The sequence below is a fragment of the Mytilus edulis genome, chromosome 1 (genome assembly GCF_963676685.1).
Source record: "Mytilus edulis chromosome 1, xbMytEdul2.2, whole genome shotgun sequence".
NCBI lineage: Eukaryota > Metazoa > Mollusca > Bivalvia > Mytilida > Mytilidae > Mytilus > Mytilus edulis.
In genome coordinates this window covers 69,693,759-69,718,095 of record NC_092344.1, presented here as the reverse complement: position 1 = coordinate 69,718,095, position 24,337 = coordinate 69,693,759, and the positions used below count along the sequence as shown (strand labels likewise).

Sequence of the window (24,337 nt, the reverse complement as noted above, 5' to 3'; positions counted from 1 at the left end):
TTAAGATTTTATATTTATAGAATTAATACCATTAGTTGCTGAAAAGGACTTCGACCTGATTAGAAGACCCGTTGAAATAGTGCACCAAGACCTCTTTCAATCTTCTATTTTAATGTATTGGCCATAGGATTATACCCCTCCTGTTTCATAGTTGAACATAACTGTAAAATTTATTCAAATTTGAAATTTATTATTAACATTTAAAGAAAAAAAAATTGTGTTTTATTGTTATTCATTTACCAAACCACAGTGGCAGGTGTCGTCACAATAAAACTGTAAACTGTAAAGATTGCCCATTATTCATGTTCTTAGTAGATTTAAGATTAAATCGTCAGTTTTAATAATTTAGTATGCTTTGAACATTTTTGAACTTTCAAATCTTTTATATTGAAATAGCTTACCATTGGTGTGGATATACATAAAAGTAAATAAAAAAAAAAATGATTATATTATGATGAAAAACTTGCAGATTTGTCAAATAGTTTATTTCAAGAGATTCAAAATTGAACAGGTCGTCCTTCACATTGAACCGAATGCTTTTTAAACAGACCAAGATCCATTTTCAATAAAATCGTCTGTTTTTTTTTACAGTTCAGTAGGGACTTCAGGGATTAATTTTATGAAAAAAAGAAGTTAATGTAGTCGGCACCTTGAAATTTTGCATGCTTTATTAATTACAATTGGACGAAACAGTCATGTAATCACTCTTTAATTGATCTATGTACTAAATTACATATCGCACAGCAAACATAGGTAAAAAATTTGTTACTCAATCTCTGTTTTATGAGGAGTGTTGGTTAACATATATATAATAGTAATAAGTCAACCAGTGCTGAAATTACCACACATTATATAGATCACCGATACATTGAATATTTATTATCTATAGCGCTGTTGCAAATGTATTGTCAACATGTTTTCCGAACCAGTGAAAAAAATAAAGGAAATCAACAAACTTGTTTTGTTAAGATTCGTATGTCAAATTAGTTCAATTTCATTAGAAAGCCGAGGATGGTTTGCTGCACTGAAGCAGTCAAAATATTGATTGCAGTGTTCCGAGTGAATCCGGAAAGATTTTTCCAAAGATGTGAAGTGAGACCGCTGAGGCAAACAAAATTGTCACAAGATGAATAGCTAGTAATTCTTTGGCATCCTTTATCTGCAGGGTTCAGAAAAATAGATCTGTACTGTTCAATTATTATAATCTTTATTTCTCAAATAAAAATTGCATGTTAGTAATGTAGAAGTGAATAGATCAAAAGTTTTATATTTATGTAAATTTGAATGATTAGTATTAATTGGGAGTATTCAAAGTGCATACTGAGTTCTAGTGACATTATTGAGGTTTAATCTTGCTTGTTTATGCCATGGACTTTGTTTTATCTTTCATAATTGTCTGAGGTTATGTTTTTCAACTTGCAAGTGAATTTTATAAGATTTATTTGCAATTTATTCAACTGGAAAATTAAATATTAAATTTTCATTGAGCTTTTGTTTTGCATTATAGAAAGAAAAAAGTATAAAAAAAAGAGACAGTAAAGGCAATTAGTAATTCTGTGAGTGATCTAAGTTGAAAAATATCAATTTTATTCCTGATTCTATTTGTTTTTCTCAAGTCTTGTTTTTCATCTATCAAATTAAAGCAGCTGTACATGTAAGGAAATGATTTCGATAAAACTTAATTTTCTTATATTTGCCTGCAGGAATTGATTGGTATATATTACTGAGGGAAGACTTTTATGGTACGACAGAGTTGATTGATCTGACGAACATTGGGGTCATTTAAGGAGACATTGGTCATTGGCCCTATCTTTATTGAGATAACATTTGGTTGATAATGGAGTTTTTCTCTTAAATAACATGCCTTTTAATTTTATGTCCAGTGGATAAACTAGTTATCTGTTTTGAAAATGAATATAAAATCACTGAAATAAATTAACTGTATAAAGCTCTATTTATATAAGCTGTACATTGTGAAGCCTTTCCTGATAAGATGACATTAGAATTTAGGGGGAAAAAAGATGATCATAATGGATGCAGATGAGACAACACCCCAAAATAAAACCAAATGTGCTGTATATCAAATGTCTTCAGTGACTCCAAAAAAAAAGGGGGGGTGGGTCAGTTTAATATCATACCACATCTCCTATAATACAGGTTTTAGTGGAGTGCTTTGGCATGCTTTCTCACTGTTTTAAATAATTAAGTTGAAATTAAGATGGTAAGGACTACCATATGCTTTCCATAGCTCATTGGGCCGTCTGAATTACCTGATAAATACCTGAAAATCCCTTTCATGCTAGACTTAATTTCCATAAAGTAACTCATTAGGCCTACTAAACTCCCTGATAAATACCTGATAATGCCTTCTATATATTAGGCATTTCAAATGGATATAAGAGAAATACTATGACCTTTTAGCAAATGATTGATTTAAGTTCTGATGGACCTGTGGCTAAAAATATTTATATGAAGTAGAGGTTATTTAGAATAATGACTATGAAGTCTTATCAGCAGTGCAATCTATAAACTTGTATTGAGTAAAACCTTAATTGGTAAATTGCTTACTTTAGTAAATGATTTTTTTCCGGCCTACATACTGATGACAAAATTAGGTTTGACTGTGCTACTTTCATTTAATTTACATCATGACGTACATACATGATTTTTATAACATTTGACTTTTTTAATTGAATAACAGATTTTCATGGTATTATATATGAGTGCTGTATATTCTACACGATTACAGTTTTTGTATTGAATGTTACACAATGTTTGACGTAGATGTAAATGATAACAGTAAACAGTTGTAAAGGTCGTTGTCACATGTTGCTTGACATGTGAAATTGTAATTACAGAATTAGATATCCGATTTTAGTAAAATATGGAGAGTGATTATTGGGGATTAAACCCAACAGTAAGAGTAAATCAGCATTACTGTGATTGATATCAAGTAGCTTCAATTTATATGTTGTTTACTTATCTTTATAATATCCAAGATTGTAGGTGTAGGCACCGAGAGTTCATTCACTTGGTGTTTTTAGCATAAAATGTCAAGATATTATTTTTTAATGTAGATATTGACTTAGTTATTTACAAGTAAGGTCACATTTTGCCAGTGGGCCCAACCTTTTAGGATATAGACTTGGAAATGTATAGTTATATTTTAATGTATTTTTGTTTTTTTAATCAAGTTGAGATGGGTTCTGATTGGTGTTGTGATATTGGAGAAATAAAGTTACATTTGGAGGATTGAGGAAACAGACAATACAGACAAGTGTCAAATTAGGTTCACAGAATGAATAAACATGACATGGTCTCTTCAAATCACTGCCAATTTTTTAATTATAAAGGAAAAAAATCCACACAAAAGCATTCTTGATAGTTTCTGATGTTTGTTTTTAAGGTTGATTTTTTTCTCCCAACGTTCTAACAAAAGTTCCTTTTTTTATCATTGAGACATTGATCTATGTTATATTTCACCTTTTATATTTTAACCTTGTCAATAAATGTTTTATCAGGATCAGGTCATTTACACAAGCCGCAGGCTATACAATTGTAATCGTTTTTAAAGAACTGTTAAGTCATTTCCTTTGAACGTAGAATCTTGTTAGTATATGCGGGGATAGTGTAATTACATACATGCATGTACATATTGCACACCCTATATTATTATGTATGCCTGTTATATCCGCGATAAACTTTCCTTTGACTTTGTAATTGGGTCGCATGTACGGCAGGTTTAACACTTCTGATCTATTAAAAACAATATCTTATACACATGGGTAAACCCCTCTTTAAGCATGGTTATCGTATAATACAGGTATATAATTACTCTGTATTGTGCGCTTCATGTTGAGCGTAAACGTTAAATTAACAGTGGCTTTTATGGCAAATGGGTCTGCTGACGATTTATGTTTTCCGAGGTAGAAAATTTCGGAAAACATCAATTATGTATTGTAACATATATCAGACAAAAGTATTGATGTCTGGGACCATTGACACGCAGGATGTCTAGATATATATAAACCTTTAATGTTACATTCAAATGTCAGTTTTTGATGACAACTAAGATAGGTAAATAAACAATCGGTAGCAGTGTTAAAATCCACTGCAAATTAATACCAGTCCGTAATTAATACCAGTTTGAGATGGGGGGTCATCTAGGTTGTTAATTACTTATTTTTCATGTCTATTTTATAAACACACAGAAGATATGTACTAAGATAATTGTTAGTACATATATAAATAATAAAAGGTTTACTAGTTCATTTCTCTCAAGAAGAGGTGTTAATGACCATTGCCTAAGTACCTGTATAGCAAGTTCAGATATTTGAAGTCTGTGAATTGTCAAGAAATATTGCTTTAAGAAGAAAAGAAAAAAATCTTGCATCACACAGTTTGATTGACTATTTTGTCTCTAAGGAGCTTTGAAAACCATCTGTGAGACAGGTTTTGAGTCATGAAAATTACTCATGTTGACTCAAAACACACAAATTTGATCCTACAAATTAACTTTGATGGCTGCTAACTTCATTACATTTGAAGCTGAAGAGTTGAATGAAACTCTATGAATGCAAATTTAAATTTGAAGACTTGCAAATGCAATTTTGTTGTTGTTGATAAAAATATGAATGACATGGGGAACTTTTATGGTTTTGAATTATAGCTGCTGCTGTTCTAATCATTTGACATTGAAAAAAAAGTTTACAGTAAATTAAATGTGCAAATCTGTTCCAAGAAAGTTATAAAAGAGATGCAAGGTATTTCAAATGTTGATAACAAGAAGTAGAGCTCAGACTGATAATTTAACATAATTTGCCATGTTATATCTTATTTTTAGAAACTACAATTGGCAAGTCCTGCATTTAACAGCAAGAGTGTCCTGAAGTCATGGTCACAAATACAGTACGGTATTCATTTGAAATTCATATGACAGGGAGGATGCTTTTATATTATTCAGTGTATTTTGTCATGTATTTCTCCAAACACTGAATTGATAGTGTCCTGTCGAGACAGACATTATTTGTTAAGATTTTTTTTAACATAAAAAGATAAAAATAAATGCTTGTTCTGCACCTTTACAACCTTTTCACCTCGACACTTAAATCGTTGCCCCTTGTTTAATACCAGACAGTACTTGATCACGTAATTTAAACACTAACCTATATGTCAGGTTGCCCTTATTGACCGTCCACATACCATTACATATAAAGACGTTATTTTTTAATGTTTCACTTAAGGCTTATTTTTTTTTTTGTATCTCTTTAGGCTGCAAGTTTTAATTATATAATAATTAATTGTTTGACCAGTATTCATGTTTTTAAGTGTCATTATGATTAAAATGGTATTATCACCTAGCCATCCTCCTGGAAGTGTTTCTGTCAAGTTAATTTCATAGTCTACCTGGATTTATGAAATGAGTATTTTATAATTGATCAATAGTGATTGTATTGGGATAGATTGAATCATTAGACAACTTTTATATTACTCAATTCTTGGTTAAGGATACTTAGTTCTTACCTATCGATTTTGACATTTATATATAGAAAAAGTGATTAATAAAACGTACTTAGATATTTTTGGGATGAGAATAACTTTGGCAACCTGGCAAAGTGCAGTTTTTTTCTACTCAATTAGATTTTTATACCGAATTGTTATTGGTGCATCTGCTATTGAGATCTGTGAAAATATATGTTAGGAGATATTTCTGTAATAAAATATCTGATTATTAAAACCTTGAAAAAAGTAAGTCAAATAAGTAATCTGGTGAAGATAAAACTAGGTCAAAACTTAACAGGAATTCCAATAGATTTCAAATTGTTTTAAAAGCATGTTTGTCATCTTGTTGTGAATGATTTTTATTTGATAATCCTGTTGCAAGCAATCCTTGTACTGATTTAGGAATTACCACATAACCTAAGTGACAAACTTAGCAGTAGAAGATGGAGTTTCAGGTTTAAAAAAAAGGGAATTCCATATATAAAAATCAATACTAGTAACAGCTGAACATAACCTTTAAAGACTATTATGAAAATTATTTTTTTACACATATCTGATATGAGGCATAAATTAAGACCCGTATTTAGTTACATTTCTTTTTCCGTTCTTCTCAAATATTACCTCATTATGATGTACTATCAGACAAACCTACGCTGGCAACATGTGTTGGTGTTATATTGAAAATGACCTTGACATTGTTAAATTCATTTGATATTTACAAATACACGTATGAAAAAAAAATATGAAGTAAATAGTATTAATTTATGATGGTTATCTCCTTGAACTAATAAAAGGGTGTACTGATATTTTTATGAACAAATTTATAGCATAAAAATATTTACGATTTGCCTGGGAAATGATGAATACATGACTAGATTTATAATACATGTACCATGAAATACCTGTTTGATTACAGTTATATGAACAGTTAATGGTTCAACTAGTTATAAGTACATGTATAAACATTGGGGTAATATCAGTGTACAGTTTGGATTCTGTTCAACTATGGGTCTAGACTATTCCATGTGGTAATCACATATTGTAAATATCACACTTAACTTTAGTATACACAGGTCACATAAATATTATCATATATTTATAATATTGTTATTTTATAATGAACTGAATACGAGATTTTCTAACTCGATGCATCTGTCATCTAGGTTAAGCTGGGGAAGAGGATAACTTATATGTTATGCCATTAAAAGTCCGACTGACTGTGAGGTTATTTGGTATGAATCCAAGAAAGTCTATTCTTAAGATTATTGCCCTTTTTGTGTCAGTTGTATCAAAGGTTAATAACATTGACTTGGATAAAAACCAGTTAAACACCCAAATTTATCTACCTGATGATTTTTTTACTGACAAGCTGTTGAAACTTAGTACATGCATGATATTGTATACAATAATAAACTAATACAATTTTTTATTCGATTCATTTCATGTTAATGTTGATCATCTTTTCACAAATCATGTCAGTCATAAGATGGCAATAAAAATTTGATATTATTGGATAAACCTTATTTCATAATCTTAAGCCTTTCCTTAGCCTGGTGACCCTCCAGAATTGCACTCCTATTTAAAATCTGATTTTATTTTTATCATGGTCAACTATATTTGGTGTATGGAAACATTATTATAAGGTTAATTTGACCTTTACCTCATTATCATAGCTCCACTTATTGATCAATATGTGGATTTTAAGCCTGTTCTTCAGATACTCACTCTGTATATAAGGTCAACTAAATATGGTGTTGTGTTGATTATTGGAAGATGTTCATATCTGTCTGGCAGGGTTCAGTTGACATTTACCTTAATTTCATGGAACTTAATAATGTTAAAGTAAATGTAATATCTGTGAAACCTTGATCTTAAGACTTCCAACATGTAATTCAATTAAAGTACACATAGGTTATATATCTAAGCATCACTCTTGTATAAAGTAAAGCTGATGTTCAGTCAAACACTAAAGAAAAACGTGATAATATTAAGAATTGTCTGATTTAGCTCATGGTTAGACCAGTCTTGAGAAGGACTAACAAATATAAAAATAAAGATTTGGAATGTCAGCAACTCTCCTTAAGAGGCTAAACGACACCCAAATTAATAACTATAAGTCACCCTACATCCAGTTTGAAATGGGGAGACAGTTTGTTTTATATTTTGTCATGATCATAGAATTCGATCCCATTTCAGTAGGTTTTTTTTCAATGACTCCTCCAAACTGTTAAACATGGCAGTGTTAAATTAAAGCTCAGATTTTCCAGTAAATGACCTTGTGACAGACAGTTGAATATATCATAAAAGTCTTCCATAAAAACTATCATGTTGAACCATTGTATAAAAAACATCTGCTCACAGATTACTACTGTATAATTCTTTTAACTTGAATGTCCTTTATATGTAGAGGTCTGAGTTTTGACTGTACAAATAAATAATGTATTAAAAGTAATTAATTATTTGAAATTACTTGAAATCAAAAACATTATGAAACTTAAAATCATATCATTATTGTTATAAAGACCTTAAGATAAAATATCTATTTGCAATTCCCTTATCATCTGTTATTTGCTTGTAAATAGTATTTTGTCTGTCTATTAAGTCCAACTATTTATGTTTAATTAGATCAATGCTAATAAATTCTGTAACACTTCATAATTAAGTGGTCAAAAGATATAATTTGTGCACAACAACTGCATAGAAAGCATTGTAAAAAAAATGTAACCCATGAAAACTTACAAGGATATACTTCATTTCTTGTCTTTGAAGTGTATTTGAAACTAAACCTTGTAACATAATTTACTCCAAACAGCAAAGGGTGTAAAAATTTGCATAATTTTCCAACCTTTCCTAAATTATACTTAGAATTAAAGAGTGATCAAGTTTGTCAGTGCATTCCTCTTTAACTGTCTGATGTGCATCAAAGGACTACAGTATCTTTAACATTGATATCACGCTGCGTATCGAAATAAGTGCACCTTTTTTTTTTTTTTAATTTATCGGCAAGAAAAGAATTATAACAGGATAATTTTGAATTAAAGGTAAACATATTACGCTATGATTATATGGCAGATGACGAGGAACTTCCAGTATTAGTTAAGGTAGAATTAATTTTAAGTTCATGCCTTTTGTGGAGTTTGGAGGTGGAATATATTGGACTTTTAAACTTTTTTAATGAACTAAGTATACTTTGACTCATTCTGGAACATACCAGTTGTAAACTTCAGCTTTTCAATGTTTAAAATAGACTGCATAATGTATAACAGACTTTGCAAAATTGGAAAAAAGGAAATGACAAATTTAACCATTTATCAAACAGTCCCACAAAGTTCCATTCAACAGAAAAAACTGTAAAGTCCATCTCAATATTTAACAATAATGCACACTGACGTTCATATTTTTGACTTGTTACAAGCACTAATAACTGTGGAAAATGGTGATGACTTAAATATGACTAAAAGATAATCAACTCATGTCATATTTGTCTGTTATAACCTATGGCATTCATTTTTTTTAAAGGAAATGGAGGATTGAAAAAAAAACAGATTTTTTAACAGGCTTATAAAGTTTTTTTTTTTTATATTTTATCAAAGGCAATAGTTTTAATTTATCCGATACAGACTTCTTGAATTTGAATACATGCACATGTTTACATTTACAGTTGACTGTGTCCTCATTATTTCCTCCTGCATGTTAGGATGTACTGCTGGTGTGTACTTTAAACAAATCTGTATTAGATTTGCATGTGATTAACAGATTGTAATGACACTATGACATAATCATACATCTTCCCTCCGAGCTGCATATTACCTGCACGATTACAAAATTTTCATTAACAAAAAAAAAGATTTATTGTGAAAATATCAATTTTATATGCCAATGGTATTTCCTAATCCCTGATGAATTCTTAGATAAAAAGAAATAAAATACTGGTACAAAAGACAAAAGATGAAATGTCCTTTTTATGGTTGGTTATTCCAAATATATTGTTATCTCATTTGGCATTCATACATATTGCTGAAAGATTTTATAGATTTCTTGTCAATGTTGGATTCATAGGAAGCGGGTTTCCCGTACCCTTATGATGCTGCAACTTAACATTTTGGATTTTCCCTTTTTCCAGTTTGACCTTTACCTTTCTGTTCATTGAAATAGTTTTCATGTTGATTTTATACCCTTGGATATATCCTTCTCATCAGATAGGCAGATTTAAGGATGTTACAAAAGAATTTCTTTCAATAAATGATCATATATCTTAACCGTTAGCAATGTATTGATCAACATTAATATTTAGTAACTCCCTGTCCTGAGATAACATTCTCCGAAACCCAGCTGACATCCAACTAATTTGTCATCTTAATGCTGAAGTTACAATGGCCTTTATGTTGACGGATCCCAGGTAATGAACAAGTTTATGATTTTTTTCCATGCTGTATAGTTTTAAAGCAATGGTTGGTATTTCGGAATCTTGCCAGACAATACATTTGTCAATGTTTAGTTTTGGATCACCATAATCAGAGTCAAAGGACATCATTTATTTTCCACACTAAGTTCTAGTGACAGTGTTATTAAATATTAAAGTGACATCTTAGAAATAAGCAGAATTCTTTTTTAAATAAATAACCAAGATACTTTTACATGTACTGAATTTCAAGGTCATTTTATATAAATCAGAATCTCTTTCGTGTGCTAGAATGTACATATTAACATGTCTTAGCTGCATGTGAAGACTCAAAACATTAAATTATAAAATCATTCTGCCTGTTCATTTTTCAATAGATTATTTTTTTATATATAGATATATTTTTTTCATTTGATTTTCTATAGATCTGCAATATCTTCAGATATTTAGCACAGTTTATTTTCAGAATTGAGCTGTAGATTATATTCGCTGACATTTTTGAAAAGTTATTGAACTTTTTGCCAAAGGACCTACATAAAAATTTGCTTAGATACATAAATAAATCATAAGATCTATCCTTGACATGTAGCCTAATTTGCATATATCCCATAGTGAGGGTCTTAATCCTACAATTATAGGTCTGTTACCCTATTAATCATTTTGATGACCACTTTACTGTTCCAATATTCACCAATGGACTTTACAAATTTTATTACATTGTGTTTGAGGTATCCATTTAAACCAATCCCTGTATTTGGTCATTTTGGGGTTATTTGATCGCATCATAATTGGTTTTGCAAAATGATGACCTTTTCAATCTTTTAATTTATTTAGATGGCATTTTAATTTTCATCCGTTATTGTAAGGGGTGTTGAACTTTTTAAGTATAGTGTCTGAATTTTTTACCTTGTTGAGGAGACCAGGATAGGATGTTCTAACACTAGATTCCCGCTGTTCTAAGATCCGGTGACTTATACCGCTCATCATGATACCGAGCTGTAATTATGAACTGACATCGCAAAAAGTAGACCTATTAAATGGCTTATAAAATCAAGTCTTGTAATCCAGTTTGGTCTACATTTGTGACATGCCCCCATTGGGAATTCTTCTTCAATGATATAATCCTTTCATTACATAAAATAACAGAAAAATAAATAAACAAGTATCTTTCTGAAATGCGAACAAATTGTCCTACTTGCCTTATTTAATTTCAAATTTTCCCTTTTATAAGATTTAGAAGTAGTCAAGTGAACAAGATTTAAATATATTAAAATTATGTTTTTTATGGCCTTATTATTTGAAATACCTGCATTGGTTTTCAGTAATCTGAAATAATAGTTAATATTTTATCATTCTATTTTCAGATTGTCTAAAGAGGGGTCAAGCTGATAGTACAACTTTAAATTGCAGGTAATAATATTTGATTTGAAGTTATGCAGTATTTAAGGATCTTTGTCAATTTTACATATATAATTTTATTACAAAGAACTTTGCTTAAGAAATGTAACTAGGTAATGAATTTAATCACAAAGAAAAGCAAAACACAAACTTGAAGTTAAATTATTAGTCCTTGAAAGTTCATTGCCATGGAAAAACAGACTACATGTTTAAGGTCATACGGTAATCATTTAACTTCAAATCAGGTTAATAATGCAGGCTAAAATTGGTTTAAAAAACCTGCAGAGGTTACCTGCTTAAGGCACTTGTAGTTCTCTAACCCCCCCTTTTTTTTTATGAATCCCTGTGTATAATATTTTTTTGTGGGCCATGATTTTTATCACACAAGTAAATGAATTCTTTTCTGTTTTAACAGTAGTGACAAGATCCTATTTTTAACCTTTCAGATAAAAATATCCTCAACTTTTCTTTCCATTAATAATATAAATAGATATAAGAGTATTAGTTAATCTTAAAGAGTTGTCAATAGCATGGTATTAAACTGACAAATTTTATAGAAATATAGGTGGATTTGATATGAAATAAAAGGTTATCATGAACTAGTCACATGTTAACTGTGTTAGTCCGGAAGTCTGCAGCACTGAGATACTTTTGTGATCAATGACTTTCTAGTACCTTGTGTACATGTAATCTATTCGTACTTGAATTGTTTATTGGGAAAATGGTATTAAGTTGTAGAAGTCGGATTTCATGTTAAATGATATTGACATTTTATTTTGTTTTGATATTAAAGCTATATTTATTTTGGGTACATAGAAGTGATCAGAAGTACAAGGCAGATATAGGCAAAAGTCTATTATTAGGTAGAATAATTGTTTTTCTGTTATAAGAAGAGGGAAGTAAAGGCTCTTCCTGGATTGTAAGTCCACCATCAATATAAGACTTAGTATACCTTAGTTTTATTGAATTATATCAAGTTGATGTTTACTACAATTTTTGTTAATGCATTATTATATAGAAATTAAAATTTCCAATAAAAAAAAAGGATTGAACAGGGACCAAGAATAATCTTTCAAATAATGATGTAAAAAAGGCCCATGAAGCTTTTTGGAAAAACTGTTCGCGGGTTTTCAGATTGCAAATTTGGGAAATAATGGCTATCTTAGTGAATTCAGATGTTATGTTTCTGCTTTTATATTAAGGAACTGTCTTGTTTCCCCTCTTATCCCTCCCTTTCCAAACACCATCCTCCCAAAAAAGAAAATTTATGCCAGTTATAATGGTTGGGAGAAATTTAAACCAGAAATGCTTTGTCCTCGGTTTTGTCACGTTTCCTTTCCAGAAATCAGATTTTGTTCATAGATATCATGCTTATATATTGCAGTTCAAATTTGATCTTCTTCAAGAGGTGAAAACATCTTTTATTTTCAGTTTTTGCATAAAACAAGCTCGTCAATTAAACCGATCGTAATTAGATCATCGTATGTAACACTGCACCAGTTTTATCCCTATTTTAGTGTCTGACCTCTTGGTGCATTGCCGAACAATTAAGAGAAACTTTATATACCCTATAAATTGCATGTCACTAATGTAATGTGTTTCGGTTCTATAACCCCTGAACATTATGTCAAATTTTACGTGACATTATCAAGTCTATCAGGAAATTAGTAGAGAAGTGGAGGTCTCATACAGGTCATTCTTTAGGATGGCAAATTATTTTTGTAGAGAGAAAACTTACCTTTAAAGCAAATTAGACTATAAATAATGATAAAATAACTGAAGGCCTTTGTCCCTAGTATAATAACAGTAGATGTTTGTTGTCAAGCGAATTTTACTTAATAACGCATCAATTAAGATAAAAGATTATTGGTCTGAAATAGTAACTTTTCATGTTGTGATACTTAGGAAGTGAAGTAGAAAGGTTATCTGCTAATGAAATACACATGAAGTTTGTTAAGTGTCAGCTGTGTAAAGGTTAAGGGTAGGCTGGTGAAGTCAGGGTCCACCCTTATATCAAAATTCATGATTTTTACTTTCCACGGCTCCCAGCCGTCTGAGTCTGCACTGATCAATATTACAGCATGCACATTAACATCATTTTTAAGGGTTACTCAAGGTAGGAATTATTGATAAATAACAATGTGATACATATTGACATTAAAAAAGATCAGACTTCTCTAAATAAATGAGTCAGTTGCCATCTTTTCACAATAGCAGGGCATAAATTGCTGCAAAGCAAAATTGAATTGTCTGATTTGTATTGAGGCCATGGATCTTGTGTGCATATATATTTTCAAAGTTGGAGAGAAAATTTTGTCTGTATATGTATGTCATGGGCTCTATTATATGACTTGATATTACTTAGATGGAAAATATTTAAGGAGGAGGGTTCAGATCATTAGTTTAAGAACAGGTCAAACTAGAAGACCTTTTGTCTCTATTAACACTGGTCTGTCCCCTGATTTACATGGAAGACTGCATGAGGATTTTAGTGAAATCAGAAAAGTTGCAATAGTTATAAAAACATTAATTGAAAATTGGCTTTCCCATGACTAAAAAAAATATGCGGTTCAAACCTATATTCATAATGATATTATGTAATGGTTGACTCTTTTTTACTGTCTTCAATACAAATTTAAAAAATAAAAAAATAACTTTTTGCTTTATTTTGTACGATTATTCGAGGTCATGTCCTTGACTTGCTACTACACATTTACGGACCATTTCCTGGAATACATTTTCTTTGATATTAAATGTTTACCTGGTTAATGCAGGTTTTGATATGCTTTAACATGATTAAAGTTTTTTTCTGATTTAAAAACTGATATGAAATGTCTATTGTTTTATCTTCTGGTTTATCAATTGTTTACAGACATTTTAATATGATTGTACTTAGTAGATGGTCAGATATTCTTATACATAGACGGTTGATATCTGATAGTGGTAGTAAAAATGATAAGTTGTTATAATTCTACCTTACATCTTGTAGTTGGGTTAGCTTCAAAGGGTTTTATTTGGTATAGAACTTTTAAAAAAAGGCTTCCTGCCAAACACAAAGTATGAGTTCTACTAGTTTTGACATTTTAATTAATTGCTGTAACATTGCAATTTAAAATGGTGGCATTACTGCCAACACCATCAATGTCCTGAACTGAGGCCAACGGTCATCATGTGTTTCGACCTCTAGCTCTGTACCCTCTCAGGATCAGTGTACATTCAAATTTGACCAATGAATAATTAAAATTTCATTTTTGGGGGAAAATTTAAGTTTCAAATAGAAATGAATAGACATTTGTCACATACATTACAAGTAACTTGATTTGGGATAAGTAAAGCAGACTTATTTTAATACAAGATTTTTACTTTGATAGATATTTTCACATAATGTCAAATTTCTTACAACAAACAGACAACTGTCATGTGTGTATAGAAGTGAAAAGGATTAACAATAATTTGATATGACAAATTCATGTACTCTTCATTTTACATGTATGTTTTTCTTTCCTCAACTCCATGTTAAATGTTGGTGAAAAGAGAAAATGTCAGCTGCCAATTTAATTTAATTTTGACAATTTAGAATTGATGTGGTATTTAAATGTTGATATAAACAGTGAAGTTTATCATCTTTATGATAACCTTAACAGCACGACTAGGTGTGCAGATTGTGTACAAGGGCTGTGTTATGCTTAATGATGCATTCTGCTGGTACATAAGTGACCCCCATACCTGTTGACCTACATGCAGGTGTTCACATTAAGGCTCTCCAAAGGGAAAATTTATAGCTTTTTTTCTTGAGTGTGCCAATAACCTCATAACTGAGATTGAACTTTTCTGTTTTATGATAATTCAACAGTAAATAATTGCATAATATTTTATAAAATGATTCAATGAGTCAGAAAGGATCATTCAACCCATTTGATGTAGATATTCTATTTTTAAAGGAGTTTTACAAGAAAAGAATTAAAGTACTTTACCTGTCTTTTATTGAGAAATTGAGTAAGAAGGATGTTGATCACAACATGGGAGTTTTAGACTATGATACATGTATAGAAATACTTTTATTTACATAATTGACTTACTACATCAGCTCCATGTAAAATAGCCTTAATAGGTTCCAATTATGACCTACATTTATAAGATGCCCCAGAAAAGAATTAAATGCATACTATTCCTGAATTAGTTGTATAAAAATGTTTAATATAATGATTGGACAAGAAAACCAAATGCAAAATTTTTCTCAGTTTATATAAGCTGATGAAATTTTAGATAAATTCTCTGTCTGGCTCCACTGTTGCCCACCCTAAAATGCAGTAGGTAGGGTTTTATTAGTTATTAGTTATCAAAGGTACCAGGATTATAATTTAGTACGCCAGACGCGTGTTTCGTCTACATAAAACTCATCAGTGACGCTCAAATCAAAATATTTTAAAGCCAAACAAGTACAAAGTTGAAGAGCATTGAGGATCCAAAATTCCAAAAAGTTGTGCCAAATATGGCTAAAGTAATCTATGCCTGGGATAAGAAAATCCTTAGTTTTTCAAAAAGTTAAAAGTTTTGTATACAGGAAATTTATAAAAATGACCACATTATTGATACTCATGTCAACACCGAAGTGTTGACTACTGGGCTGGTGATACCCTTGGGGACAAAACGTCCACCAGCATTGAAAAATTGCAGACAGGTTTTTTTTAATGAATAAAATTGAGAATGGAAATCGGGAATGTGCCAAAGAGACAACAACCCGACCATAGAAAAAAACAACAGCAGAAGGTCACCAACAGGTCTTCAATGTAGCGAGAAATTCCCGCACCCGGAGGCGTCCTTCAACTGGCCCCTAAACAAATATATACTAGTTCAGTGATAATGAACATCATACTAATTTCCAAATTGTACACAAGAAACTAAAATTAAAATAAAACAAGACTAACAAAGGCCAGAGGCTCCTGACTTGGGACAGGCGCAAAAATGCGGCGGGGTTAAACATGTTTGTGAGATCTCAACCCTCCCCCTATACCTCTAGCCAATGTAGAAAATTTGAAAAACATATGCTATAACTTTTTATATGTAGTCTGTAACCTATGTATCAATTTAAATATGAATGTCAAGTCTTAAGTACCTACATGGTAAAAAAAAATTAAAATCTATTTAAAAAAAAGTAAAAAATCCTGATACAATCCCCTATTGTATTGTAAAAATCATAAATATTTTTGGAAGGCAAACATATCAAGCAAGGTTAATATTTTATTACCCTTAGAGCATATGATATCGCTCTATCTTGGCAGATACATTACAATTAAAGTTAATTTCATGCTCAAATATATCTTTGAGTGTTGTAAATATTTAAAAGTAAATAGGATCATCAAAGATTCTAGAGGGGATAATAAAATCATATTTTCTGTATAGATGGGCTGTAATCTTCTCTCTTTACAACTTTTGTATTGTTATATTACTATCACAAGGACATGCCATTAAAAATATCTAGACACATTTGAATAAAGGTGCAAAAGACTTAAGTATTGAAACATGGCATAAAATCACCAGGGCCAAGTATTTTCAGTGTTGTTTTCAAGTCTGTATTTCTTGTGATTGCAGTCAATAAATTCAACATCAATTTTTTTTATTAGAAGTGTAAATGTATTTCATTTAGCAATATTCAATTGAAGGCAGTTCAATGTATTGCCTCCCATTTGTCCTTGACATCATATTTTAATAATGGCTAAAATCTAATTTTACAATTTAACATATGGAAAAAGGAGTGTATAAATAGTAGTCAATTACAGATTTTATTTTTTATTTGACCGAAATTTTATGCTTGGTTCAGATGAGCATATGTAGGTTTGGGGCACTTGCTCATTGAAGTTGAAACATTTTATTTGTTGGCAGTGATCTTTGATAAAAGTGAGGGGTCTTTACAATGACCTATATCTAATGCAAAGCCAACATAGTTTTCAATAAGATAAGATAAGATCTACAATGAGTACGAATGTCAAGGAGGATCACATTGACCTAATATAAAGACTTATCACATAAGAAAAATTGTCTTACACATTCTAATATAGATTCTCCATTGATTTTATTTAAAATGTCATTTATATTCTTGTAGATATGTGGTATAAAGTGTAAAAACAGTTTCCCACTGGTTATTCAAAATATGTGGTATAAAGTGTTAAAACAGCTTCCCACTGGTTATTCAAAATATGTGGTATAAAGTGTAAAAACAGCTTCCCACTGGTTATTCAAAATACAGTTATACAATGATGTATTACAGCCTATTTACAGGTCAGTGTCAAAGAAATGTAACATCATTTACGTATGTGCCAAACTGTTTTACAGTTTGCCTAAACGAAAAAGAAATTTGATGTTTTTCTACTATATTTTCAATTGAAAATTTCTATCTGACTGAATTATTTTTTGTCTGAAATTTTGTTGGTCAGAGAGAGTTTAGAGTTTGGAAAAAGATACATACACTTTGACTCTGTCTTATAGTTGTCTACATGTACTTCCTATGATAGTAGAGTGGCATTATGCTTTCTGTTCTATTTGTTCATTTGTCTGTTCCTTAAAAAGTTTGGTTTACAGTAAATCTCACTTGGTTAAGCCCCAGTCCCACTAGACCACGATTGCACCACGCTCACTGTGATCTAAAATAAATTCAGATCGTGGTGAGGTCGTGGTATGAGCGGCATGAAAATATAAAGTTTTGTTGCTTTCACAATGTTACTACGTCCTCATTGCTCTTCTACAATAAGCCGCTACGATTATACCACGTTCTCATTCTACACTCATCACATTCTCACTAGGACCATACCACGAGTTATCCAATTGCACGATATAATCACGCTTCTACTGCAATTATAGCACTTTCTTACCACGATTATACCACGTTCATACCGCGATCTTACTTTGTTCTCAGCAATAATATCAACATCATGTTCCATATCAATACAGTTCCATTCCTTCTATTTCTGATTAATACGTAGATTTCCCGGAAACAATACAGTCATGCCACCAAAATCTACTAGAAACGTGGGCGTGGTGGTAGGGGTTGATGTAGAGGCAGAGGGAACTCTGATAGTATTGAATCCTGTTCAAGCAGAGATGAAGGACCGACCAATCCAACCTAAATTACAACCTATTGCTGGTCCATAAAGCTCAAATGACGATATTTTATTGAACGATAGCAGAGATGACACAGATGTGTCAATAGATATAGGAAGATGTGGTTTGAGTGCCCATGAGACAACTCGCCATCAAAGTAACAATTTGTAAAAGTAAACCATTATAGGCCAAGGTACAGCCTTCAACACGGAGCCTTGGCTCACACCGAACAGCAAGCTATAAAGGGCCCCAAAAATTACTAGTGTTAAACCATTCAAACGGGAAACCAACGGTTTAATCTGTATAAAAACAAGAAGCATGGTTGAGCAGTTAGAGAAAACAGTGGCTAATCCAGAACTTTTCATATGGGGGGGCCCCCTCCAGTCATGCTTTAGTGATTCCCTATATAATCAAACCCCCCCCCCCGGATCCACCTATGGAAAATCGACAAGAATTCCTAATTACATACAGACAAACAAAACCTGGAGAGATTTATTATATTTTATGTGAAAAATGACAATGAGAATGATGGTCATAGTATGAACGTAGTCGGGTTGTAAGGAGAGCATGATGAGGACGGCAAGGGCATTCTAGAATTGTACTATGATCGTGACAGGGTGGTTGAAGCGTAGTATGGTCGCAGTGGGAACGTGATGGTCGTAGTAACGTCGCTGCAAGATCGTAGCACAGTCTCTCCGAATAGAAATACACTCGTGCTACGATGGTACAGTGATCTTACTACAATCTTAGTGCGCTCTCACTACGCTTCTACTACGACCTGATTTCGCCACGACCGCACCACAAGTGTTTTGAACATGTTCAAAGTTGGCCACGCTCATCATGACCTTGAAGACCTCACAATGACTGTGATACGACCTAACTGTGATGTACACGATCGTACTACAATCATCAAAATTTGCATTTTTTTCACAGATCGTAGTGCGATCGTGGCCTAGTGGGACTGTGGTATTAAGGAAGTTTGTTGTCTGTTTCTGATGGCAATCTGATTATTTATTTAGGGTTATAAAAAGGTTTGGTGCACTTTATGTCATTTCTGTACAATAACTAATAACCCTAAACCAAATGGGTTTCAATATTTTTAATAGATTGTTCTTCAAAACAAAATATAGGTATGACCTTATATTGACAATTTTCCTTTCTACTGTTCTGAAATTGTCCTCATTTCTTTGTTTATGTTATTTCCAAGTGCATTTTTAAAATCTACCTCTGCTACAGTAAACTTGCATGTATTTTTGGTCTCCCCTTTAAAAATTGTCCTGGAAGCAACTCATGACTAACTAAGACATACTGTATCTGATAAGTTGTTTCTGTATAGATGGGCTACAGTTGTATAAATTTCTTTTAGGACTTGACTGGCTGAGAATTTGTTGACCTTTTTTTTTTTTTTTATATATATATGGGTAGGAAATCTAAAATTTTAAACTTTTGTACACTTTGATGTCTTACTTAATTTCCATATTTAACTGGATTGTTTGATTATTAGTTGTATATGTTAACCCATCTTTTACATTTATAGGATCAATGTGTCCTTTAGAAGTACTTTTTAGTCAAACTCATTTCTTATACAGTACATATATACTGATCGCAATAATAAAATCTATTTACATGTTGTTTTTCACTGTCTTTTTCTTATCAAATTGTTTATGTGAATGTTTGTTTGCTTTCAAACTGTCTAATGTTTGGTCTATTTTTGCATGATACATTTACGTTTCAAACAAATTAATCCATCAAAAATAGAGCCAGATATATTTATAACACAGGTAAAAACAGTCTCACCTGGCGTCAATTACATAACGGATAACACCTGTATTGTATAAATATGTATTTACATTTGTAAATCGTGCCCTCCTTGCCAAGGTAGCATCATTACTTTCATGATTACAAGTTAATTATTATTTATTCTTTAAGTAAAAGGAGAAACATGATAAATTGTCTATTTACTTGTATGCTGTATTTTTAAAATCCTTGAGTAATTAGTTTAAAAGACAGTCATGAATATATTTCTTCGATATTGTCAATTTTTTTATAGGTTTTTTCAACATTTTTGGTATTTAGTTCTATTTAGATTTAATTAAAATTCCTAAAAAAGAACTTACTTTAGTGATTATTGGTATTCTAAGTTATTTTAGTCCTATATAGGACAAATTACTAAAATTTACGAGATTTGTAAATTTGCATATAAACCTAATGGAGTCTTGTAACATCTTATCAGTGTAAATAATTCAGGTATTGATTCAAATTTTAATCGTCTATAATTCGAGTCTCTCCAATAGATGTAAGGGTCTCTAGTCCTTTACACTTAGACTGAGAGCACCTGTCCAGATTATTGTATTTATTTACACGGGTAGATAATGACTGTCTCCAGTACCCGACAGATGTTCCCTGGATGGAAACACCCTTTTAAAATTCACTACCCTGAAGTCGTAATGTGAGATGTATATCTTTATCTTATCACCACACCATTATAGTATTGCCTGTTAAGTACTTATAGCAGTTAGCAAAGCGTGACAAAGTCCAACTCAAATCCCTGATTCTTTAGTTTTCAAGTGGCTAGCTTTGTTCCTGCTGTTTCTCTTATCCTATAAGTCAGTATATAAAATCATAGGTGCAATGCCATCACAGTTTTCATATCTAAAATCGACTTGTTTTGATTTTATCAAAAGGCTCTTGTCTGCTTGATGTTATTTGCATTAAGAACATTTCACGTGTTTTCAGTTTTCCCCTTTGATAATGAAGTACCATCCTGAAGCATTAAATTGTTTCCCACATAAAAAAACAAGCAGGTTTTCATTCACTTAAAATAATTTTCTACAGTTCAGAAGAGATTTTTTTAAAACACCAATCCTTCATATTGATGCTGCATATGTTTGACTATTAATTAAAGTATCTTCTATTTTTTACTACATATATTGGATTTATTAGAGGGGAATTGGTTCAGACAAAGCTTTGCCGTTTTTGATTTTGAGTAATTTTTCATATTCACAGCTCTGAGTTTTGTGACTTCAAGCAGAGCCAATTGTATGGTAGTCAAAGCCTATTATATGTTTTTTTATATAATTTTTCATGTCTCTTATGTGGAAACTTAAATTAATAGCGGTCCCGGAGGAGTCCTTGTTAATTTCGCTTATCTGTGATAACACTCTTGCAAAGAATTTTTCGAAACTTTTGGCTTACATGTTGGTCATCATTTTTAAACCAAGGAAGCAAAATTCTTTTTCAGTTTCGAAACAAAATGTCAAACAATTATGTTTAAGTGGACAAGCACGATGTACAAAATGTTTTATCTGTTCATTATATAATCTGAACAATATAGGGAATTAAAACCAAATGTCATTTTTTGAAGTATCCACTTTTAATAAAAGATTTTCTTGTCTTTCTATCAGTTTTTAATGCAGTCAGCATGTTTTTATTTGCTCCTCCTTTCCATTAAGCATCTGAAAAGAATTATAATTTACTCGAGATTTATTTCCTGTTTTCACCCGATTACAAATTTTAATTTAACATAAGTAAAAATACATAGATATATAATAAGTGGCACAATTTCCTTACAACAGTGTAAACTGGCACGTTAAAAGAATTAACTGAACTGATTAAATCAAGCTGCAATTTTTAATAAGATGTAGGTCAAGTTTTATATATATATACATCCTCAGGTAATATAATATGAAGGTTATATATAAACATGATGTCATTATTGTTTGTATACAGAAAAGTTGTTTTTGTTTTATCCCAGGGCAGCATGTGGTTTTTTAAGGTGTAAAAAATAATCATGATTCTGTCTCCTAGGTAATTGTCATAAATCTTAATCATTGTAATCACAAATTACATTATCTACATGTACAGTTTTTAAGTCGTGACAGGTTTTCTGAACTTATTCTCATGGATATAGGGCATAGTCAGACAAACATGAATGTCAAGTTGGAAACCTCAAGTCTGTATCATTAATTGCTAATTCATAGGTTAGGTCATGTAATGGGTGGGTTCTTGTTAGTTACTACATGTATTTGCTTTTATTCTTATCCAAGGCTAATTGATATATCAATTAAACTGAGGATTTATATCTGACTATACAAATCCTTGTTTAAATCAATAACAACACCAATTAAAGGAATTTCAAAGTTAAAGGGCAGAAAATTTGTTAACCTATTCTGTTTTCAAATGTTGGATTATGTTTAAAAGGATATGTGGTGTATAATATCAATTAGACACCAACAATGCAATAAAACAAAAAAAACAATTTTACTTTAACCAGAAAGTATCAGAAAGCCATTTATTTCAGACCAGGTAACTTCATTAGTAATTAACGCACACATGAAGCATCACTGATCATTACAAATAATACTACAATTATATGCTCTGGTTCTGGCTGGGTACCAGAAAACATGAGACATACATGTATCTGTGGTCAGATCTGTGATAATGATAAATGTGAATCACCATTATTTTTTATGTGTCAGTGTGAACCCTGAAGATTGATAACCATCTTTGTTGTAACGATTTTTTGTGGTTGACTTTCTGCAGGGGTATAAAGATTTGATGTTATTTGTGAATAGACTTAACAAGACCTCATGAAAGTTTAAAGTAACTGCCCAAAAAATAAAGAAAAAAATATACTTGTCACTGTCTGACAATGACCTAGCTAGTAATTTAGATTTCAATCTTAAAAATTTGATAAATCACTTTAAATATTTTTAAATAAACGTTTAGCAGGGTCAGTCACATTGATTGACAAAAATTGATGTTGTGGTTTTGGGCTGGGTTTTATTAAGGTATCAATTTTTTTGTAACCATTGCTTGATAATGAGACCAACTAAATTTGGCATGCATTAATGAAATGGGAAATATTGAAACATAAAATAAAATTAACATTTAACCAACACATTAATTATGATTTGTTCCCAGTGTTTCTACATCGCCACTAACATCATTTAGCATTGCAAGAAATTACATGGTATTGAGGTATGTAGAGCATATTGCTTGCATTTTAAAAACTCATACAATGAGCCTAATTTCTTAATTTTTATGTGAATTTAAAATAAAATATCAAAATTAATGTGTCCAACCTCAGATTCAAACCCCGAAAAAAAATGAAAGCTTTGAATTAAGCTTCTAATTCCCGGACCTCTAATATATAAGTAATTTTGATTTTAAAGAAATCTTGCAAATGTATTGGAAAAACATTGATTCTGACTTGTGAACAATCCTTGAATCTTAAAAAAGTGTGTTTTTGTAAAGATTGCTATATATAGTGTTTGCATGCAGAAAGTAATGGATAAATAGATATAATCTAATCACATATATCCTATTAGATATCTATCGGGTGTGGGCAGAAAATTGTTGGAAATAAGAGAGGTGTAAATACCCAGAAATAGGAATCTTGACTTACATCTTAAAGTACAGGTAATTAGATATATAAAAAAGTAAATACACAGAAAAATTAAATCCACTAAGAACATCCTTCAAAATTTTTGTGTAAGCAGGAAATTGAAAGAATACAGAAAGGTATAAATACTTGACGTGATAATGTTAAACAAACATGCAAGTAGAGTTAGTGTATATTAAAACTCAATACACAATAAAACACTTGAAAACATCCTCCCGACAGACTTATGTCTAAGCAGGAAGTCATGGGTACTGATGTTTGTTAGGATACTGGGAGATATGGAGACAGGAACCCCTTATAAACATCGTAGAATGCTTAGCAGGAAGTCATGAGAATTCAGGGTACTGATGTTTGTTGGGATACTTCTGTATAATACTGGCAGATATGGAGACTAGTACCCTTTATAAACATCCTGGAAGGCTTAGCAGGAAGTCACCTTCACATTCTTAGACCCGAAACTGGTACAGAAGGAGAAAAACCAAACATGTTTTCAGTTATGGGTATCAACAAGGATCTGATTTCATTTTAAAACA

At 31.2% G+C, this 24,337-nt stretch overlaps 1 long non-coding RNA gene across 21 annotated transcripts in view; it reads left to right on the top strand.

Moving 5' to 3' along the window:
• The window catches only part of LOC139488232 (uncharacterized), a 124,538-nt gene that overhangs the window by 86,515 nt on the left and 13,686 nt on the right, over positions 1-24,337 (top strand). For 19 of the 21 annotated variants that reach the window (XR_011655954.1, XR_011655971.1, XR_011655957.1 and 16 more), the window contains 2 exons: positions 11,269-11,314; positions 17,406-17,581. This is a non-coding gene — a long non-coding RNA (uncharacterized lncRNA). Of the gene's footprint in view, positions 1-3,194; positions 3,317-4,843; positions 4,909-11,268; positions 11,315-17,405; positions 17,582-24,337 lie in introns of all 21 variants that reach the window. The other 2 variants (XR_011655972.1, XR_011655975.1) reach the window with 2 other exon arrangements.